Source organism: Lissotriton vulgaris, chromosome 3_2, assembly GCF_964263255.1.
Source record: "Lissotriton vulgaris chromosome 3_2, aLisVul1.2, whole genome shotgun sequence".
Taxonomy (NCBI): Eukaryota; Metazoa; Chordata; class Amphibia; order Caudata; family Salamandridae; genus Lissotriton; species Lissotriton vulgaris.
Genome location: NC_141690.1, coordinates 169,352,504 through 169,361,760, shown reverse-complemented (window position 1 = coordinate 169,361,760; position 9,257 = coordinate 169,352,504). Strand labels below are relative to the sequence as shown.

The 9,257-nt window shown below is 44.6% G+C and overlaps 1 pseudogene; it reads left to right on the top strand.

Moving 5' to 3' along the window:
* Positions 1-269: 269 nt before the first annotated feature.
* On the top strand, positions 270-9,039 carry LOC147725470 (uncharacterized; annotated as a pseudogene).
* Positions 9,040-9,257: the final 218 nt, after the last annotated feature.

The following is a 9,257-nucleotide window of genomic DNA, read 5'->3' as shown; positions in this document are numbered from 1 at the left end:
AACTTGAGCGGGAGAGCAGGGACCGTCGGAATCTGCAATATAATTTGTCCAAAGGGAAAAGGGAGGCCCTTAAGAGATTAAGAAATGACAAAAGCCTAATTATCAGGGAGGCGGATAAAGGCGGTAACGTCGTTGTAATGAACCTCTCTGACTATAAGAATGAGATCGAAAGGCAACTAGGGGACTCGGAATGTTATGAACGAGTATCAAGTAACCCTAGAGGGCCTCTTATGGTTGAAATTAACTCTAAACTAATGGAATAGAAAGACATGGGTTTCCTCAGCGATATTGAATATCGGTACTTGAAGATCGCTAACCCTAAATCCTCCTGTATTTACATCCTCTCGAAAGTCCACAAACACTGTAACTTTCCCCCAGGGCGACCTATTATATCTGGAATAGGTTCAGCAACGGAAAAGTTAGCTGAATTCAATGACCTCAAACTGAATAAACATGTCCAGGATTTACCATCATTTATCCAGGACAGTAAGGACATCCTCACAAAACTGCAAGACTTCGAGGGGTCAGAAGAGCTATGGTTTGTCACACTGGATGTGACAAGCCTGTATACATGCATTCGACACGATCTCGAACTCAAATCCGCAGAATTTTACCTGGATAGGGAAGGAGCTGATCTCTTGTTACAGAACCAAATGGTTCTTGAGATGATACAGTTGGTTTTGACTAATATCCCTGCTGCAAACATGAACCACATGTTTTGGTACTAGTGTGTATTTTGATGTTAGCTGTGAGTTACTGCTTTTCACAAACATATCATGAGAACTGTTTTGTTTACTTGTGGAACTTCTTTCCTGGTTGCTCCTGGTGTTCAACTTGAGGGTGCTTTCTTTAGATGTTGGGGGATCTGAAGTCTTTATGTACCCAGACGTTTTTATGCAACAACAAAAAAAAGATAACAGGTGAATAATGCTGCAGCAAAAGGAGGTTTGTCTAGTGACAGTTTTCACAAAAGATTATAAACCACATGTTCTCAGAACTGTGTATTTTGAGGTTAGCTGTGTTATTGCTTTTCACAATCAGATCATGAGAACGGTTTTGTTTACTTGTGTTCGAAACTTCTGTCCTGGCGTCACCTTGAGGGTGCTGTGTTTAAATGATGTTGGGGCTGAATTTGTGTACTCAGGAGTTTTCATGCAATAACAAATGTCACGATAACTGGTGAATAATGCTGCAGCAAGATGATTTTTTTCTGACAGTTTTCACAAAAGATCATGAACCACATATTTTTATCAGAACTGTGTATTTTGAGGTTAGCTGTGACTTACTGCATTTGACACAGAAAAATCCTTTCCTTACTTGTGGAACTTCTGTGCATGGCACCTGTGCTAAAGAAGTGGAGGTCACCTGGTTTCTAGAAGTTTTACTGGTTTCTAAGGCCTGCTATCCTGCAAATGTCAAAAGAAGCTACTATCATGGTCCATCAACTGTGTTCTAAGGCAGTGGTTCATCATGCTACAGGTTACCCTGCCATTGCAACCTATACGTGTCCTTGTTAAACTTCTGCAGAGAATGTTTTTATGCTGGAACTTGTGTATAATGTCTTGTTTGATAAGGTACAGAAGGATTTTTCGAAAAATGCTTAATTGTGAGAAGAGAGGGCCTACAGATGAAATACATTTTACTCTTATGTTGACACAGATGCTTCAGTAGTACGACTACCTGCTTGCCTACCCCCAAGCTTACCTGGTTTTGGTAAAGTTTAATATTGCCTGTTTTTATGAGGTGAACAAAAAACACAAGTTCCAATAATGCAGTGTGTTGGCTAAATAAAACAAGCTGAGCACCCCATGATTGTAAGCCTTCCAACACAATGCTCAGCATTTTATTAAAACAGCAATCCTGTGGTGAGGTTTTTTTTTTAAAGCAAAGTGTGTCTGTGCAAATTAACGTTAATGCTCTCTGGATAGCTGACTTGGTATATTGTGGTGTTATTTGGTGTGTGTTTGTATCAACTTGTCTTTTTCTCTCTGACTTTGAGCTCTGGCACAGTGGTAGATGACAATTGAAGGAGTAGTAGCTGGGAACAATGCACACGCTTAACCCCTTCCATGCTCATGACAAGCTCAGATCGCCATGGCATATACCTCTCAGGTGCTCATGACGAGCTGAGCTCATCATGACCACACCCGTTTTCATTGCTGTCCAGCACAGCAGGGGAGAATCTCAAGCAGCGATGAGGTTAATATAGCTCAGACTTCAACCCAGTGTTTCTTCCAGGATGTCTCCCTTGATCATCTAAGTTGCATTTGATTGAATTCAATTTGCTGACTAACATATTGAAATGTCGATTTGTGTTGCTATAGTGCATTCCGGGTTATAATACTGCATTACAATTAGGAATCATATATGTATGCTTAAAAACCTCACTATAAATCTGGAGCAGTACATTCAAATTGGGTATTTTTGTGTGAATCTTTATAGATATTCAAAGTCCAACATCTTTGCAGTGTCAGTGCTTGAGTGACCCAAGAAATCTTTGTAGGACTACACTAAACAGCATCAGCCACTTCACAGCAGAACAGAGCCAGTGACACACCAGCAGACTGAGTACTAAAAATTTGGTCTTTGTCTGTGTACCTCAGGTATAGACACATTAGTATTGGCGAAAGGGCATTATTTAATATTTAAGAAGGTCTGAACATATCAGTGGCTGGCTGACTTGTATGAAAAGAGAGATTTTCAATTGTGCCAGATAGTTGTGAGGAATAAAAACAAGGAGCTAAGGAGCATCATAGAATCATTTTTGAGGAAGCACCTGCTGGACTCCAGCTTCACTGTGACCGCATTTGGATAGACAAAACCATGCTTTATCCCCATTGGACATACATGTAAAATCATATTGGGCATATTTGAGTTTCTTTCCCTTCCCTGTCTCGGCAGAATAAGGTTTGATACAGATGACAGTGAGCCCTGCACTTCAACTATGACTTCCAAAAAGGGAAAGGCTGCTGCTAGCCAACGGAAATCTAGCAAGAAGAAATGTGGGGCATTGTACTGTCGAACTAAATTCAACCTGTCCTGGACAAAGGTAGTTCAATAAGGTTAAACAAAGTGTGTGGACAATAGCATATTTATTTCTTTGTATGTTATTTTTGCTATACCATGCTGCAACCTAGGTTTTTTGTTATAGTTTTGAGATGACTAGTATGTTTTAAGACTCAAACCACCACAAAGCCAACAGTTTTTATGTTTGTTTCCCTTTCATTATATGAAGAGTATAGATGTTCTACTATGTGCATCAGGTATTGGGAGACTAACATTTTAATAAAGGCCCTTATACATTGTCTGTTCCTGGGCATTTCAGTTTCTCTTTCTGCAGTTTCATTTTCAGTCAGTCAAGGGTGCTACACTATGATGAACTGGACTGCTCTATTTTATGTCAGTTGAATGGAGGTCCTGGTATGCTCAATTCATTGCTTGGTGTCCTTTCCTAAACAGTGTCTAGTCAGTGCTCAACAAACGTCATAATGCATAACATAGACTTTTTGTGTTGTACTGCAGCAGCCAGCGTAAGCGTGGTCAGTAGGTGCTTGTGAGCAGCCTAGCCTCTCTATCCACTTGTGCTTTAATTTAAAATTCTCATAGGTTAAAACTCGTAGGGGACATTCATAATTTTGGAAATTCTATTTACCTGCAGGGATCATTGTTCCTGTTAAGACCAATCAGTATTCCTTCCGCTGCTTGATTTTCAAGAAGAAAGTCTCCTTGAGAGTTTGATCTGAAACGCCGTATTAGGGGTGAAGTTCATACATATCTTCAAGGCACAAAGATTAAAATGAAGCCCATCTCTGGCTACATGCCAATGAAGAGTTCCAGTGAAGACTCCCTTGCCAGAGAGTCGAAAATAACATTTACAGGATTTTTGGCAGAGCATAATATACCCTTTGCTGCTGCTGATCATTTGGGCAATCTCATAAGGACATGTTTCCCAGACTCTAATATCATGCAGGGTTATGCTTGTTCGAGAACAAAAGCGACCTGTGAATTAAATGATGCAATTGCACCAGAGTTGTTGACTCACTTAGTGGCTGATCTGACATCCTCAGCTTTCAGTCTGTGTGTTGATAGTAACAATGATCAAGGTATTGAAATGAACCCCCTAACTGTACGTATTTTTTATACGAAGCAGGCTTTGGTATGCTGCAAATTTCTTGACATGTGTTCAAGCAAGAAAATACAGCTGAAGGTATATGTACTACAATATCTAATGTTATTTGTATTTGTATTTGTATGTGGTATTTATAAAGCGCGAACTGTCGCTCCGAAAGAGCATCCTGGCGCTTTATGACAAAGCATTCCATTCCTTGGGAACATTTTATTGGCTTGGGTGTAGATAGTGCCTCAGTGAATGTGGGAAGGCATAACTCTGTTAGAACTAGAGTACTCTCTTTGAATTCTAATGTGTATTTCAAGGCCTGTCCATGCCACATGGCTCACAATGCGGCATCCCATGCTGTTTCTGCCTTCTGCTCTAACTTGAAAAATGTTGATATAGAGGAATTGCTTGTAGATGTCTACTTGTGGTTTGACTACTCTTCAAAATATAAGATTGTGTTTGCTGAATTCTGCCAATTTGTTGATTCTGATTACCGCCGGCTGGTGGTTAGGAATGTCTACATAGTTGGATAGACTGATTCTTCAGTTTGCTGCTCTGAATTCGTACTTCCTATTAACACCAGACAGTGACAGAACTAGCAAGGTCAGGTTAAGCAGACTTGTTCACAGTTTTGAGAACCGTATGACTGAGGTCTACTGTCTATTTCTTCAGGCTGCATTACCGGCTTTTGTGAATTTCAACCTTTTGCTTCAAAGTGAAAACCCAGTCATGCACCTCTTATATGATGCCATGATCAAATTAATTGTTGTGCTCTTGAGTAGAGTGTTTCATGTCAATGCCATTCAGTCATTCAAGAGGAGCCCATATGCCAGTTTGCCTGATTTAACATCATAGGAATGCCAGATGTAAGTCTGTATGTTGGCATCACTGTGTGGGGAACGTTGAGAAACATGCTAGAAAGTGGGGACACTGAGCCAGGAACCCAGAAAGCTTTCTATGAAGGAGTCTGCAGCTTTCACCAGAATGGTGTAAGGTATACTTTAAAAGTCCTTCCAGTTAATCACAATGTGCTTAAGCATGCACGTTTTTTTAACTTTTTCGACAAACACAAGCAAAGTTTTGATAGTGTGCTGTTCTTCATAGAACGGTTTGTAACCTACCTCAAGTTTGCAGAGCATCTTGGGCGGGTCTGGGCTCGGCGCTGCAGTTCTTTGTCCCCTCCCCCCTTGCCACACCCCCGGACTCTCCTCCCCATGTGTCTCTATTTAATGGTTACCCAGTCCCAACCGCGCAGTGGACGCGCGCAGCGGGCGCGACGAAGGCACGCCGAAGTTGCGCCTAAGTTAAGCCCGTCTGCGCCCGTCCGCGATGGGCCGGGACCAGGGGCCACACCCTCTGCTCCTTTTCTGGTTTACTCCTCAGCTCAACTCTTAGCTCTCTCTGCTGTTTCCCCACCCTCACCTCCACTCTTGCGACACCTTGACACACTTGGTATTCTTGTCTTTCCCCCCTCACCTGACCCCGGTTCTTTCTAGCTCCACTAGCACTACCCCCCCGCTGCTTATCACCCCTCTGTCCCTTGTTCCCCCCCGTCCCTGCCTCTATCGCAGCTTCTGCTATACTGCTCAACACCCGCTAAGCGGCCAAACATCAGACAGCTCTCTTTAATCTCCTTACCTCAGACTCCCCGGATTTCCTCTTTCTGACTGAAACCTGGTTCACTGCTGACTCCCTCCCCGACCTCTTAGCCATTTTTCCCGACACCTATTATCCCCTCCGTGCTGATCGTCCGGACGGCAAGGTAGGGGGAGGGGTGGCGATGATCATTCGGTCAACCCTCAAATTTCAACTTCTCAATCACCCCCCTATTTCTAATGTAGACTACCTTGTGGCCCGCTCTCTCAATCTACCTGCCCCCCCTCACTGTTGTCCTTGTGTACCGTCCTCCTCAATCTATGCCCTCCTTTGTAGCCTCCCTTCAGGACCTTATGGCCACTCTCGTGGTCAACAATTCCTCCGTCCTCCTGCTCGGCGACTTTAATTATTGGCCGGGCGACCCTAGGGAAGACCTCCCCTCGAAAGATTTTTCAGGCACTCTGCAATGCCTAAACCTCACATCTCATATTTCAGCCCCCACTCACGTCCAGGGTCACATCTTGGATCAAATCTGGTCCTCTCTCCCCATTGTTTCATCCCTTCTTATTTCCCCATGCGTCTGGTCGGATCATTTTTCCATTTCTTTCGCCATCCACCTGGGAGTGGTTGACAAGCCCCCCCTCGCGAAGAACATCTCAGCCCGCAATTGGAATCGAACCGACCTTGACTCCCTCTCGCTCACTTTGGCCTCCTCTGCTCCCACCCTTACCAACCTTCCTCTTGATTCCCAGGCCAACGCCATTGGCACATGGCTTTCCTCTTCGTGCGACCTTGTCGCTCCGCTCAGAAAGATCAAGGCGATTCGTCCACATGACGCGCACAAATGGTTCTCTCCAGAACTCAAAACTCTCAAACTCGACCTAGGGCAGTCGGAACGTCACTGGAGACGGAACTATTGTCCCTTGTTGCGCGCCAAATACAAATCACTCCTTTCTGAATATAAAAAAGCGATCCTGGCGGCTAAAACCGCCTATTTCTCTGAGAGAGTAGCTCTCGCGGCAAACAAACCCTGTGAAATTTTCTCTCTGGTCCACAATCTTGCCACCTCTGATCGCTCTACCCCTAGCCTGGTTCCCTCACAGTCCCTCACTTAATTTTTTTATCGACAAGATCGTAAAGATCAAAGCCAACATTCCTACAGTGCCCCAACCCCGCCCCATCTGTCCTTCCTTTTCCTTTTCCTCTTTCCCTCCTCTCTCCACTGAACTATTTCTAAAACTTCTGATCAAAATCAAGTCTGGCTCCCCCATGGATTGCGCGCCAGCACGCATTCTTAAAACCCTCTTCACCAACTGCTCTGCACCTCCCCTTGCTCTCCTCAACTCCTCTTTGGCTCTCGGATCCGTCCCCTCTTCTTTCAAATCTGCCATAGTCCTTCCTATTCTAAAGAAAACTGGTCTAGATCCCTCTCTTCCTTCTAATTTCCGTCCCATCTCTCTTCTTCCCTACCTCGGCAAGATCCTCGAAGCTCATGTCACTTCCTGCCTCTCCTCTTATATTGAGGAGAATGGCCTCCTCGCATCCCACCAGGCAGGATTCCGCCCGGGCCACTCCACGGAGATGGTGGTCCTCGCAGTTCTGGACGAGCCTAAGGGGAAGGCCGATTCTAATCTCCCCCAAGGCCTGGTCCTTCTCGAATTGTCCGATGCGTTTGACACGGTTGACCATGCCATCCTTCTCGACCGTGTCAGCGCAGCGGGCATTCGAGGCGTGGCCTTTTCCTGGCTGGCGTCCTTCCTTCAGGATAGGTCCCAGGCAGTTCATCTCCCCGGTTTCTCTGCACCTCCCCGCCCTGTCACTTGTGGTGTTCCCCAAGGCTCTTCTCTCTCTCCTCTCCTTTTCAATCTTTATATTCACCCCCTCATCACTTCTCTTCTTGAGCTGGGGGTCTCTGTGTATAACTACGCAGATGACCTTCAGCTCGTTTTCGATCTTTCTTCTACCCCTGATTCTCTTCCCAAGTTCTGTTCCACCTTAGTCTTCATTTCTGACTGGATGTGCGCTAACCAACGGAGCTCAATCCAGATAAGACGGAACTTGTTCTCACTGGTGGCCCCTCCAACCCCTGGACCCCCGCACATTGGCCCCTTTCTTTTGGTCCCCCCTGTCCCCTCTTCCTCTGTCCGCACTCTCGGCATCAAAGTCAGTCATGACTTATCTATGCACAGTCAGATCAGCTCCGTTGTGTCCTCCTGCTTTCTCTCCCTCCGTTTAATTCGGAAAATCTCCCGCTTTTTTTCTACCGACGCACTCAAATCCATAGTCATGGCCCTCGTTACCTCCCGCCTTGACTATGGGAATGGCCTGTACGTGGGCATACCTGCTTAGGAATCCCACCGCTTACAGGCCATTCAAAATCAAGCTGCTCGCCTCATCCTCTCCCTCCCTAAATCTTCTCATATCACCCCGGTTCTCAAATCACTTCACTGGCTCCCTGTTCGTTTCAGATCCTTCTTCAAACTGGCCTGTCTAGCATTCCTGGCTCACTCCCGATCTGCACCTTTGTTCATTAACACTCTTGTCTCTTCTCATGCCCCTGTTCGCACTCTTCGCTCTTCCTCTCTCTCTCTCTCTCTTCTTCACATCCCTCGCTTCCGCAAATCCAGAACGGGGGGAACCCGATTCTCAGTCCTTGCCCCCCAGTTCTGGAATAGCCTTCCTCTTTCTATTTGCTCCATTCCCATCTACGCTCACTTCCGCAAAGCCCTTAAAACTTTCCTCTTTCTTCAGGCATTCCCCTCTTAAATTTCCCTGGGTCCCCTCTGCTGAGTTCTTGATCAGGTCCCTAGCGCCAGGAAGCCGCTCGGCCACCGTGCGCTCTATTAAATATTTTATTCATTCATTCATTAATTCAGGACCTACTTTGCTTAGAGTAAGAATTTGCAAAATACCTGGTCACTGACTTTCAGGACCTATCGAAAAATCCAAGAGAAAGGGCTGCTATCAAAGTAAACTGTGGTACTGGTGAGGTTTTGACTTCTAGAATGGATATCATTTGGCATTCCCTTGTCATAGAATTTACTATTGTTGGCACTCAGAGAAGTACGTTTTACCTTTTATCTAAAGTAGCCCAACTTATCTTTACGTTGCCCTACAGCAATGCTGATGAAGAAAGTGTGTTCTCAAGGATAACCAAGAATAAAACTAAATTCCGCCCCAGTTTATCATTTGATAGAACATTGTCTTCTATATCAATGTTTCAAATGAACAGGCCTGAAGGTGAAACATGTTACAAATATTTTCCATCTGAAAACGTGAACAATAAAGCAAAAACTGTGACATGGGAGTACAACAAGTTGCATTAAGCACATGATAAAATATCAACCTGTATGTTATATTGGTTTCAGATATAAGTGCCCATAACCCTGATACAGGTTAGTGTGAGGAACGGGTTACTGTCAGCCTCGAATACTTGACACTGTGATTGATCTGACTGGACTGTTTGTGCTAGTCTTAGTGTTTTTTCTTATTTCAAGGTTTACCAAGTTGGGCAGGTGTTGTGCTGGGTCTAGATATTATGTAC